Source organism: Scyliorhinus torazame, chromosome 7 (assembly GCF_047496885.1).
Source record: "Scyliorhinus torazame isolate Kashiwa2021f chromosome 7, sScyTor2.1, whole genome shotgun sequence".
NCBI lineage: Eukaryota > Metazoa > Chordata > Chondrichthyes > Carcharhiniformes > Scyliorhinidae > Scyliorhinus > Scyliorhinus torazame.
Genome location: NC_092713.1, coordinates 35,184,249 through 35,198,316, shown reverse-complemented (window position 1 = coordinate 35,198,316; position 14,068 = coordinate 35,184,249).

Sequence of the window (14,068 nt, the reverse complement as noted above, 5' to 3'; positions counted from 1 at the left end):
CGGGATTTCGGGGCGGAGGCTCAGTAAATCCCACCCCTGTTCTAGATGGTAGCAGTCATGGGTTTGAAAGCTGCGGCCTTTTTTTCCTTCCTCTCATTGCTTTGAGAAACTGAAAAATTAAAATATTCATACATAACAATAGAAAAAGAACAGGAAATGTTAGATAGCTGATAGTAAATCCGATCGCCTTGGTAGGACTTCTGTGTGACCTTCTCAGTGTTCAGACACAACAACTACTTGCATTTAGGTGGTGCTTTCAAGGGAATATACTGTCCCTGCTTCACAGGAGCATTTTGGTCGTCAAAGGTTCACACCGCCTCATATAATAGAGATATTTGAACAGGTGACCCAAAGAAGAAACATAGGACTGCATTTACACTGCTGCAGAAGGTAGCGCAAGTCGAGAGATTTCCAAACTTAGCACACCTGTCTCCATATAGGCGGCTCTTTTAGACCTTATCTTCACTCAGGTGGGTGCAAGGATGTGACAAAGCCAGACTCACTAAGTCTGAGTGCCGCGGCGCCCTGCTTAGAAGACTTCTTGGTCTCTGGAACTTTGTACCAGTTATTTTAGAAGCCATTAGGCTCTCTAGCCCTCAACCCTTAATCAGCTTCTCTTTCCACCCACCCATGCCACCTTATACCCCTGATACCCACCCACCTCCTATGCTTTCTTATACTCAATGCCACCTCCATTTACATTCATCAAGGATCCAAAAGGGGCAGACATCAGGAGCCATATGAAGATGAAAAAGAATTTAAAACAATCTAATACAGCTCTCACTCAAACACACTTTTAGTGGAAAACCTCCCATTCATGAAATTCATTCAAAACTTTTAAATCTCCTCAAGTGGTAACTCTGTCACAACAACAAACACACTTTTATTCAGTAGCCACCTCAAAGACAGCTAATCCTTTAATAGCCTATTTAGCACGTTCTCCCCATGTTTGCGTGGGTGTCCTCGGGGCGCTCCAGGTTCCTTCCACAAGTCCCAAAAGACGTGCTTGTTAGATGAATTCGATATTCTGAATTCTCCCTCTGTGTAACCAAACAGACGCTGGAGTGTGGCGACTAGGAGATTTTCACAGTAACTTCATTGCAGTGTTAATGTAAGCCTACTTGTGACAGCAAAGATTATTATTAATAAACTGTCAATCAAATATTGAATTCACAACCCCTGTTGAGATAATAGTAGCATTTGAAACTCAGCCAAGCATTCACAATGACATAATAACAGCCCTTGTGAATTGTCAGCAAAGAATGCTATTGAAAATGTGGGACAGGTGGTCCCATTTTTTTTCTCAACTACTCCAGATGGCTGATCAATCAAAGGAATCCAGTAGTCACCAATTTTTCTTGCAGTTTAAGCCACTTATTTGCAAGTTTAAAGAGCAATGGATTTTTTAAAAAAAAGATCCTGACACTTACACAGAGCCTACCTGTCCTTCAAGAGCATTTATGCCTACTCCATTAACTTGTGACTCCCACACTGTGGGTTAAGGCCTTTGAAACAACCAAAGTGGGGTCTGTGTTATCTCAGTGCTGAGATTAAATAGCCCAACTGCATTTGGGTTCCCATCCGTGTGAATCACATCCCACCACCTTTCCCTGCTGGCAGAAATGGGATTTGTTGGAAATCACGGTCGGCGTTCAATATCCGTATCACCCCCCCAACCTCCCCACTGTTTTTAAAGGTCCATGGAGCCTTCCCAACTCCATGGAAATCCAGCCCACAGAGACAAGCTGATTTTAGCACACCCACTGTTGAATTTGAGTTAAGTTAACTCAGGAGGGACGAAAGATTAAGCCTGTGAACGTCTGGTGTGCTGCACTGAATGTTCATTTTATCTACTTTGCAATTTGGCAGATTTGTAAAGGGTGAACAAAAGGAAGGCCTTTGCTTTGTGAGCAGACGATTGCACGGACAAGAGTTGCTTGTGAATGGCAAGATTATAACGGTTCGGGTGACGAGTTACCAAAGGAGTCCATCGACACACATTTTGCTATTCACTAATACAAAATGAATTTAAAATGCTGCATCAGGAAGCATCTGCAGAGAGAAACCGAGTTAACATATCAGGTTGACAATAATGCATCATCAGAACTTTTTAAACATGAGAAGGGAAAGAGAAAGCAATGAATGTGAAAACGGTGGAAGAGGAAAACCCATTGGGAGAGGGGCAGGATGAAGGGTCATCATTAACCTTGGAGCATTAACTTTGTTTCTCCCTCCACTAATGCTGCCAGACCTGCTGAGCATTTCCAGCATTTTCCGTTTTGATTCCCGGATTTCGATGTTGCTATCATATTGGGAAGGTGGCCTGCCATCCAAAATGCCTCCTGAACATAAGCAAGTGGTCGTCACTGCGCTAAGCTTTTCCAAATGGCAGGAACGTCTTTCATTGGTGTGCAGACTCCTGACTCTGCTCTGTTTCAAATAAGCTTCAGGAAAGCTTTGCCTTTTAATTGTGATGTTATAAGCAGCAACAGGGAATGTTCAGTGAAGCCAAACCACCAAGTTTCCTAACTATTACCAAGGCAGAGGAAAAACTGTAACAGGAACACATGAAAAATATAACATCACCAAGTGCATATTGAGTTACATCAGGTCTACAGCACAGAAACCACAGCAGCTTTCATTGACTGCCTCAAGTTAAAATTAATCTGAACTCAGGCGGCACGGTGACACAGTGGTTAGCACTGCTGCCTCACAGCGCCAGGGACCCGGGTTCGATTCCGACCTTGGGTGACTGTCTGTGTGGAGTTTGCACGTTCTCCCTGTGTCTGCGGTTTCCGGTTTCCTCCCACAGTCCAAAGGTTAGGTGGATTGGCCATGCTAAATTGCCCTTTAGTGTCCAAAAGGTTAGGTGGGGAGGCAGGGATAGGGCGGGGAGTGGTTCTAGGCGGGGTGCTCTTTCAGAGGTTTGGTGCAGATTCAATGGGCCGAATGATTTCTTTCTCTAAGAGCGTCAGTGTGGCGCAGTGGTTAGCACTGCTGCCTCAACAGCGGCAGGAACCCAGGTTCAATTCTGGTCGGGTGACTGTGTGACGTTTGCACGTTCTCCCCGTGACTGCGTGGGTTTCCTCCGGGTGCTCCAGTTTCTTCCCGCAGTCCAAAGATGTGCAGATTAGGTGGATTCGCCTTGATAAAATTTCGTCTTTGAGTTCAGGGTGCAGGGATAGAGTGTGGGAGTGGACCGAGGTGGGGTGCTCTTTCAAAGGTTCAGTACAAGCTCAATGGGCCAAATGACCTTTCTGTACTGTAGGGATCGATGGGCTTTGATAGCTTTGATGATCTTCAGAAGTTGTCAGGACAAACATCTGCTTATTAAAGTGCGAAAGAATGTTTCACAGGGGATGAAATGAAATAACTAATTGACTCAAAGCATCATTTTCATAAATCAGATACGGGAGGGAGGTCCGTGAAGTATAGCACAGTGGGATATTTTGCTACATTAAAGGCACTATTGAAATTTATTTAGATGTAAGTTGTTGTTTCAATGCTGAATCCAGCAGATTAACCTTTTGATTTGCTCTGAGGTGCAAGAGACCCGTGACCTTATCAAAGCTAAAGAAATTCATTCAAATATGTTTCAATGTCTCAAAAATAAAGATTAAAAGGGCAGCACGGTGGCGCAGTGGGTTAGCCCTGCTGCCTCACGGTGCCGAGGTCCAAGGTTCGATCCCGGCTCTGGGTCACTGTCCGTGTGGAGTTTGCACATTCTCCCCGTGTTTGCGTGGGTTTCGCCCCCACAACCAAAGATGTGCAGGGTAGGTGGATTGGCCACGCTAAATTGCCCCTTAATTGGAAAAAATGAATTGGGTACTCATAAAAAAAATTTTTTTTAAATAAAGATTAAAATACTGACGCAATTTTTTTCAGCGTTACAAAAACGCATCCACAAGCCAAAGGTGGAAGTGAGGAAATATTTAAGGTTTTGCAAAACTAAACCTGCAAAGCCAAGTAAGGAGTGTCAGTGATGCTAGCATGATAAGGATCTTCTGGGAAATAATGGATTGAACAACTGAGAAGCAATGAATACAATTTGGCAGGAGCCAATAGAACGAAACAGGTGAAGTCAAGCCAGCTAAAGAGAATTGCAAAATAATAAGCCTGGACAATCACTGTATCCCAGGTGGAAAAATAAAGGATAGCCCAAATGGAGAGGCGAACGCCCAGGTGATTCGGTGGGGGTAATAAGTGGCTGCTTCTTAACCTAACCTACACAACAGGCTCCTCACATGTGTTGCACTGAAATGCTTTGCAGCCCACTAGAGGTAATGAGTGATCTGGGAGAAGGTGGGTGAACACATGGAATCCTGTATTCACGGCGTGGTTGAACGTGATATTTTAATGAGGGTGAGGATTAAATATAGCAGGGCAGATGTGGATGATGGGGGTTGTGAAAATAATTCTACTGAGATTAAACAGGGAGCAGAACCAAAAATTAAAAGGTCAGAAGGAAATGGAACTCTGAAAGACAATTTTTTTGAGGATAATGGAAAGTGAATCCGCCAAGGGAGCAGTGAGGAACACGGTTGAATAAGGAGGTCAAGAGTAATTGAAATATCTCTTTTAAAAACGAACTAAATCTAAAACGTTGTGAAGACTGACAGTAGTATACAGCTTTGGTAAAGGTTTTTAATACAAGTACTAGAAGTGGTAAGAGGACAATGTGGAGATCAATTATTAATAGGAATGAGTGTGAATCAAATAAATATTTTAGTTGTTTGATGAAATAGATGAAATACCAAAACAACACGATAGATCATTTAAGTGATATGGAGGTGAGTAATATTATGGGGAAATTAGGAACAGCAGACATATTAAAGCAATTCTTCACATCAGCCATCACAACCACAACAAATAAGATACAAAGCCAGTCCGTCGAGTTTGAGGCCGGCACAAAGGACCCGGGTTTGATTCGGGCCTTGTGTGACTGTGTGGAGTTTGCACATTCTCCCCGTGTCTGGGTGGGTTTCCTCCGGGTGCTCCGGTTTCCTCCCACAGTCCAAGGTGTGCAGGTTGGGTGGATTGGCCATGCTAAATTGCCCCTTAGTATCCAAAAATGTGCAGATTAAGTGGGGTAAGAAAGAGTGCTCTTTCGGAGGGTCAGTGCAGACTCGATGGGTCAAATACCTCCTCCTGCCCTGTAGGGATCATGTGGAGAGGCTGAGACTAATATAAAAGTCAGTAATAGTTCACAAAGAAATCCAATGCAGTAACGATTTTCAGGCACCTGGGCTGGACAGAATACACCCTTAGGTCTGAGAAATAAGAAGGCTCTGGTTAAAATGACTCTGGCTAGCGCATGTGGGCCCCAAGGCATTTTCTCACCCAAACTACAGCATCAATACAGAGGCTGTATCTGAGAACTGGAAGCCTCGGCGGGTGTTTTCCAGGTCTCTGCTTCCGTTTTGGAAATTCAGGCATACACTGTATGTTATTACTGACTCTTTAAAGCAACAGCTGCCAAATCCTATGCAGGGTGGGCCTTGGTTTATGAGGTACACCCGCAGTGCGTAAGGCTTCCCACACCCCCTGCAGAGGCAGCAAGTTACTCGCTAATATTATCCAGCATTTGGCCATTTAATGGGCACTATCAGCAATACATTGTAGATGTTATGAGGAACATCCAGCTGTTTTTTACAAGCAGTATGACCTGCCAACGTAAAGTTATTTGAGGAACTACATAAAATTAACCATTTGAGGGTCAGTAGACTGACAGAAATCCACTCATTTTATTTACGGTCGCACACTGAAAAGATAGAACCTTAGAAAAGTTACAGCACAGTAAGAGGCCATTCAGCCCATCGTACCTGCACCAGCCAAAAAGAAGAGAGAAAAAAAAAATGGCTGCTCATTTTAATCTCTTTTCCAACACCTGCGCCATGACCTTGCAGGTTACAGCACTTTGGACGCAGATGCAGGTACCTTTAAATGAGTTGACTGGATCAGCCTCAAACACCAACTTAGGCAGCGAATTCCGGACGCCCACCACCCTCTGGGTGGAAAGGTTTTCCTCATGTCCGCTCTAATCCTTCTACCCATCACCTTCAATTACCTCCTGGTAATTGATCCTTCTGCTCGGGGAACAAGTCTTTCCTCTTCTTCCACGGTAGCACAGTGGATAGCAGAGTTGCTCCAGGGTCCCAGGTTCGATTCCCGGCTTGGGTCACTGTCTGTGCGGAGTCTGCAGGCTCTCCCCGTGTCTGCGTCGTTTTCCTCCGGGTGCTCCGGCTTCCTGCCACCGTCCAAAGATGTGCAGGTTAGGTGGATTGGCCATTCTAAATTGCTCTTAGTGTCCAAAAAGGTTATTTGAGGTTGCTGGGTTACGGGGATAAAGGGGATAGGGTGGAGGCGTGGTGCCTAAGTAGGGTGCTCTTTCCAAGGACCGGTGCAGGCTCGATGGGCTGAATGGCCTCCTTCTGCACTGTAAATTCTACGAAACAAGGTATTCTCAGTACGTGGGCCCCAGCTGTTCACAATACATATCAATAATTTGGATGTGGGAACCAAATGCAATATTTCCAAATTCGCAGATGACACAAAGCTGGGCGGGAATGTGTGTTGTGTGGAGGATGTAAAGCAGCTACAGGAGGATTTGGACTGACTTAGTGAGTGGGCAAGAACACGACAGATGGAATATAGATGATGGATTTTCCAACCAGCGGAATCTTCTAGTTCCGCCAACGGTAACCCCCACTGCGGGTTTCCCGACAGTGCGCGGGAGGGGAGTGGATGGATTCAATGGAAAATTCTATTGATAGTGGTGGGACCAGAAGGCTCACCCCCTCCCACCCCCCGTCGAACAAAGGAGTGTTGCCTCCCTCCTCCGAGAAACACACCACGGTGTTGGGGGGTGGGGACATGGAAAACTCCCCCCCCCCCCCCCCCCCCCCCCCCCACACCATTATGTGAGGTAACCCATTTTGGTAGAAGGAACAGATGTGCAGAGTATTTCCTAAATGGTAAGAAATTAGAAAGTGTAGATGTCCTTGTCCATAAGTCACTGAAGGGTCACCTGCAGGTGCAGCAAGCTATTAGGAAGGCTAATAGAATGTTAGCCTTTGTCGCAAAATGATTTGAGTACAGGAGTAGAGAGGTCTTGCTTCAATTGTGTAGGAGCTAGGTTAGACTGCACCTGGAGTACTGTGTGCAGTTTTGGTCCCCTTACCTCAGAAAGGACATTACCGCCATAGAGAGGAAGGTTCTGTGGATTGTGGGACTGCCTTGTCAAGAGAGATTGGACAAACTGAGCCTTCATTCTCTGGAGTTTCGAAGAATTAAATGCGATCTCATTGAAACCTACAAAATAGTAAGATGTTTCCCTCGGTTGGAGAGTCAAGAACCAAAGGCTACAATTTCAAAATGAGGGCGATGACACTCAGGACCGACATGAGGAGAAAGTTCTTTACACGAAGGGTTGTGAAACTTTGGAATTCTCTATTCCAGGTGGCCGTGGAAACTCAACCATCGAGTAGGTTTAAAGCAGAGATTGATAGATTTCTGATTAACAATAATGTGAAGGGTTATGGGGATAGTGGGTGTAAAAGACATCGAAGTGTCTGATCAGCCACGATCATATCAAATGGCGGAGCAGGCTCGATGGGCTGAATGGCCTACTCCTGTTCCTATCCTATTTCAGCCGTCATAACTCTGTACACCTCAATTAATTCACCCTTTATCCTCCTCTACTCTAAGGAAAACAACCCTGGCCTATCCAGTCTTTCCTCATAAAAAGTATTTAATATTATTGTAATAAATCTCACAGGTTGAGAATTCTTTCGTTACCACTTCATTAAGTTTAAACAATAAAATGAACTCTTCAAATCGTATCTCCTTTTCACACTTTCCCGAGTCCTAATTTTACTCTTATTTTTAATTGCTATTTTTGCTTTTTATTTTATTTCCAGCTAATAATATCCCATATTATTTCTTTTAAAAAGGCAACTTTACCTCCTTTCCTCTGCTTCCCACCCAAAATCCACATCAGAAAATTGATCAGCAATTAGTTGAACACACTATCTGAAGGCCTGGTGTAAAGTTTGACACTGTTCAGTTTTAACAATCAAAGAAGCATAAATGTTACCCATGCATTAGACCCAGGTGCTTGATGGAAACCCAATGGGATAAGTCATTGGCTGTACAGCAAGAAAGGAATGGAATGACTTGCATTTATAAAGCATTATTCATGGTCATGGGACATCCCGTTTTACAGCCAAGTAGTACAGCCTCTGTATTAATGTAGGAAACGTGGCAGCAAATTTGTGCAGAGCAAGTTTCCACGAAGAACGATGTGTTAATGATCAGGTTATCTGTTATTGTGATGTTGATTGAGGGATACTCATTGAGGACACCAGAGATAGCTGCCATGCCCTGCTTCAAAATAGTGCCACTGGATCTTAAATGCCCACCTTAGAGAGCATGTGGGGCCTTGTCAGAGCCCCTGACAGTACAGCACTCGCTCAGTACTATACTGGCAGGCTCAAATCCTGGAGAGGGACTTAACCACACAGCTTTGTGAATCAGAAGCTAGAGTTTCACCTGGGCAGCACGGTAGCACAAGTGGATAGCACTGTGGCTTCACAGCGCCAGGGTCCTAGGTTTGATTCCCCGCTGGGTCACCGTCTGTGTGGAGTCTGCACGTTCTCCCCATGTCTGCATGAGTTTCCTCCGGGTGCTCCGGTTTCCTCCCACAGTGCAAAGATGTGCAGGTTAGGTGGATTGGCCATGCTAAATTGCCCTTAGTGACCAAAAAGGTTAGGGGGTTACAGGGATAGGGTGAAAGTGAGGGCTTAAGTGGGTCAGTGCAGACTAGATGGGCTGAATGGCCTCCTTCTGCACTGTATGTTCTATGTTCTACTGAGTCACTACTGACACTTAAAGGCCAGGATTAACGGAGTTACAATTGGTTCTAATGTACCTGATTTTGCAGTTGGAATGCTATTTTTATGATTTAATTGGTTTATTGTTGGGATCTGGGGGTTCTTTTCCCAATGTTAAACTCTTGAACTACGATTGCCAAGCTCAGCTCTGATTTCGCTGAATTGTTAGTATCGAGGAGCGGCTGATAGAGAATTGATGTTTCTCTTTATTCACAATAACCACGCGACTTATACAAAGGATTCCTCAGAAACAACTTTTAGAAATTCACCCACTGACTCCCCAGAGCATTTCTAAACTGGTATCAGTTTTGTGGGAAAATAAATAAAATTATCACTATGATATGTAAGAACTAATTTTCAAACTTTATTGCATAATGAGAGCTTTGGGTCTTAAATGGTAATGGGTTGAATCTTTCAGTTTTGCTTAATTTGCTGCAAACAAAAAGTAGCAGCTGTATCAGATTATACCGGAGCACCCGGAGGAAACTCATGCAGACACGGGGAGGACGTGCAGACTCCGCACAGACGGTGAGCCAGCAGGGAATCGAACCTGGGACCCTGGTGCTGTGAAGCCACAGTGCTATCCACTTGTGCTACCGTGCTGCCCAGGTGAAACTCTAGCATCTGATTCACAAGCTGTGTGTTCTCCATCACTGTTTTTCAACGTATTTTTCCCAGGATCCACTTTTACCAATCGGCCGGCCTTCACGACACATCATTTTCGCTTACCTTTAATGTGATAGGTGCGCCTGCTTGGTCCTCATGATCTCACTTGCTTCGTCATTCAATGTTACATTTCATTCAATGTTACATTTCTGCTGAGGACTTCAGCTGATGATTTAGGTTCTTACTGCATCCTTTGAAAAAAATCAAGAGGTTTGTCCTCAAACCCGTCATGCTTAATCCTCAATCACCTTTGAAGTTTTGAGGGTTTTGATATAGAATTTACAATGCAGAAGGAGGCCATTTGGCCCATCAAGTCCACATAGGATTAACCAACTCATCTAAGCCCACATCTTTCCACCCTATCCGTGCTGCCCGATGACAAACTTTCATTTGCCAGTACTTCTAAAGCCATACCTCAAGAAATCATCTTTATACTGCTTTGTTCCCGATTTCAGGGTCTTCTTTGTTGGCTGTTCACCAGAGGCCCTGCTTTGTCCTTCCACGGACTCTCCTGAGCCGCTCTCTCCAGCAGATTCAGTTGTGAGATTCTGGCCTGTTTGTGTCTCTGGCCCTCTCTTCCTTATAACAAAATGACCCATCTTCAGTTCTTCACACTCCTGGTGCCTTGCGAGCTCACAGCGAGAAAATGGAAGACTCTCTCCTCCGTGATTTCGCACCAATAGCATGGACGTCCAGGACGCATGACTTCAGTGCATGTGCCGGGCCCTTGACGTGCTCTCTGCTGCCACTTGTGGCCAGAAGACTGCATTGTTCCATTTAAAAGCTGGTCACGGCCTACATTCTTAATTTAAAAGCCGTCCACAGCCATTGGGCACTTCTCCCGCGATCGGGAACGCTGCGACCCTCCTGACACCTACCCACAACTCACCTGTGGGTCGCGTCCCGCAGTTTGAAAAGCCCAGCTCTCTCAGACTGTAATGGGAGAGTCTGAGGTGACAGCATTTCCACAGAGACAATTGAACTTGTTGAAATTGCTTGAAAATACTGCAAAGAAATTTTAAGGCAAAGTCCACCATTTTTAGAATGTTTTCATGTCCACTTAATAGTAAATCACGCAATGGTTACGGATGAAGAAGACTTCTCCAACCCAAAAATATCTACACTCCTCCTTTAGCATGTAACTATTTCTTAACTGACTCTGAGCCTGTTGCATTCACTACCGTAGCGGCAAGTCTGGTAAATAGCATTCACCATTCTTTGAATGTAGAACAATGTCCTGATGTTAATTTTAATCTTGCCGTTCACAACCATGAACTCATGCCCCTTGTTATATTTATAGTTTGCCTTGAAGTAATATTCCACATTTGTCCCACCACATGAATCCAATTTTAAAAAATATGGAATTAAAAGTCTAGTGATGACTATTGTTGTAAAAATCCATCTAGTTCTCTAATCCCTTTTCGGGAGATAAATCTGCCATCTGTGGTGTTCTTTGTGTTGCGAATTTGAGGATGGTTGGCGTAGTGCTCACAAAGACCTCAAATAGCTTTTAAATTGAACAAAGCTATAAATTTATTAACACTACTAAATTGGATTCAACACTTACTCCTATATAATACAGTTGATAATAAACATATAATCTATCTTAATCTACTACTAATCTCTACACTATTACATTAACTGTGATCTGCTCTCACTCACACTATCTTTCCTTCAGTCTGTTCTCAAGCTTTCTCCTCAACCTCTTCCCCACAAGGCTTAGCATATATAGTTGTACATCTAGCTCCCTCTGGTGGTTGATTTAAACATCATATTAACCCTACAGTTCTTTACATTTATGATAACGTCACACCATCCTTATTTAGTCTGGTTTACATGTGACTCCATATCCACAGCAATGTGGTTGACTTTGAAATGGCCAAGCAACCCACCCAGTTCAAGGCCAACTAGGGATGGGCAACAAATGCTGGCCCAGCCGGCAGTGCTCACATTCCATGAATGCGCTAAAAAAAATCAATGAACATCAAGTCTTTACTGAAAACTTTTTAAAAATTAATTTACGGGATGTGGGCGTCGCTGGTCAGACCAGCATTTATTGGCCATCCGTAATTGTCCTTCAGAAGTTGGTGGTGAACTGCCATCTTGAACCTCTGCAGCCCATGTGGTGTAGGTACACCCATTGTGCTGTTAGGGTGGGAGTTCCAGGATGTTGCCCCAGCAACAGTGAAGGAACGGCGATATATTTCCAAGTCAGGGTGGTGAGTGACTTGGAGGGTGAGGGACGATCAATTTGACTGGAGACAAAGTTGAATCCAAACTGAGGCTTTATTAGTACCAGATGTGTGGCCTCCCACAGCAGCTGGCGAAATGGCTGCGAGCTGGAGGACACGCATATTTATACCCTGCCTCCTGGGCGGAGCTGGCATGCAGGGGTCACAGGCGAACCTGTAGTGCAGGTTCTACCGTACGACCTCTAATATCAGAACACAGTGGTTTACCACATTCAACCCCTGTTAAAATTTGAGTCCGGTGGGGGTGGGGGATAACTATATACAATTAGAAATTTTAATATTTACAGAGCAGCAAAAAAAATAATGTCTCTTGGCATCCGGTGGGCCGGTCAGAGGTTCAGCCGGTCCAGCGCCTTGATGGTCCTTTGAGATCGACGAAGCGGTGACGGCGATGTTGGCGCAGACGTGGTCGAAGTTGACTCCGGGAGCGTGCCAAAATCCTCTCCATCAACGGGTGTGGGCAGGTGGAGGACGGACGGTTCTAGGGGGGGTGGTGATGGGAGCGAAGGGGGAGGGGAGGGTGGCGCCAGGGGCGACGGGGGTGGTATGGGGGTGGAACCTGCTGGTGCCAGGTCCCTGAGGGAGACGGTATCCTGGCGGCCGTCGGGGAACGCCCCGTAGGCGTACTGGGGGTTTGCGTGGAGCAGGTGCACCCTCTCCACCAATGGATCCTGCCTTGTGGAGTCGCACATGTTTTCGGAGAAGCACGGTTCCCGGAGCTGTAAGCCAAGTCGGGAGCGATACCCCGGATGTGGACTTCCTGGGGAAGGCAAAAAGACGTTCATGTGGTGTATTGTTAGTGGCAGTGCAGAGTAATGAGTGAATGGAGTGGAGTGCATCAGGGAGGACCTCTTACCAGCGGGAGGCCGGGACATTTCTGGACCGTAGGGCCAGCTGGACGGCCCTCCATACCGTCCCATTCTCCCTTTCTACCTGTCCGTTTCCCCGGGGGTTGTAGCTCGTCATTCTGCTGGAGGCGATACCCCTGCTGAGCAGGAACTGGCGTAGCTCATCACTCATGAATGAGGATCCCCTGCCACTGTGGATGTAGGCGGGGAAGCCGATCAGAGTGAAGATGGAATTAAGGGCTTTAATGACGGTGGCAGATGTCCTGTCGGGGCAAGGGATGGTGAAGGGGAACCGGGAGTATTCGTCGATCACACTGAGGAAATATGTGTGACGGTCGGTGGAGGGGAGGGGGCCTTTGAAATCCACGCTGAGGCGTTCAAAGGGGTGGGAAGCCTTCACCAGGCGCGCACGGTCCGGCCGGTAGAAGTGCGGCTTGCACTCCGCACAGACCTGGCAGTCCCTGGTGATTGTCCTACCTTCCTCGACGGAATAGGGCAAATTTTGCGCCTTAATGAAATGGTACAACCGTGTGACCCCTGGGTGACAAAGGCTGTCGAGCCGGGTCCGGAGTCGGTCTACCTGTGCGCTGGCACATGTACCTCGGGATAGGGCATCTGGGGGCTCGTTGAGTTTGCCAGGGCGATACTTAATCTCGTAATTATAGGTGGAGAGCTCGATTCTCCACCGCAAGATTGTATCATTTTTGATCTTGCCCCGCTGTGTGTTGTTGAACATGAAGGCTACCGACCGTTGCTCAGTGAGGAGAGTGAATCTCCTGCCGGCCAGGTAATGCCTCCAATGCCGCACAGCCTCAACGATAGCCTGGGCCTCTTTCTCGACGGACGAGTGCCGAATTTCAGAGGAATGGAGGGTGCGGGAAAAGAATGCCACGGGCCTGCCTGCCTGGTTGAGGGTGGCGGTAAGGGCGATGTCCGTGCGTCGCTTTCTACTTGGAAGGGCAGTGTTTCATCTACAGCGTGCATTCCAGCTTTGGCAATATCAGCTCTGATCCGGGCGAAGGCCTGTTGGGCCTCGGCCGTCAGGGGGTAGTGAGTGGACTGTATGAGTGGGCTGGCCTTGTCTGCATAGTTTGGGACCCACTGCACGTAATATGAAAAGAACCCCAGGCAACGTTTGAGGGCCTTGGTGGAGTGGGGAAGGGGGACCTCCATGAGGGGGCACATGCGGTCGGGATTGGGCCCCAGAACTCCGTTCTGGACCACGTAGCCGAGGATGGCTAAGCGGTTTGTTCGGAACACACACTTCTCCTTGTTATACGTGAGGTTGAGGAGAGTGGCGGTGCGGAGAAATTTAGCAAGGTTGACGTCGTGGTCCTGCTGATCAGGGCTGCAGATGGTGACATTGTCGAGGTACGGAAACGTGGCCCGCAAACCGTACCGGTCGACCATT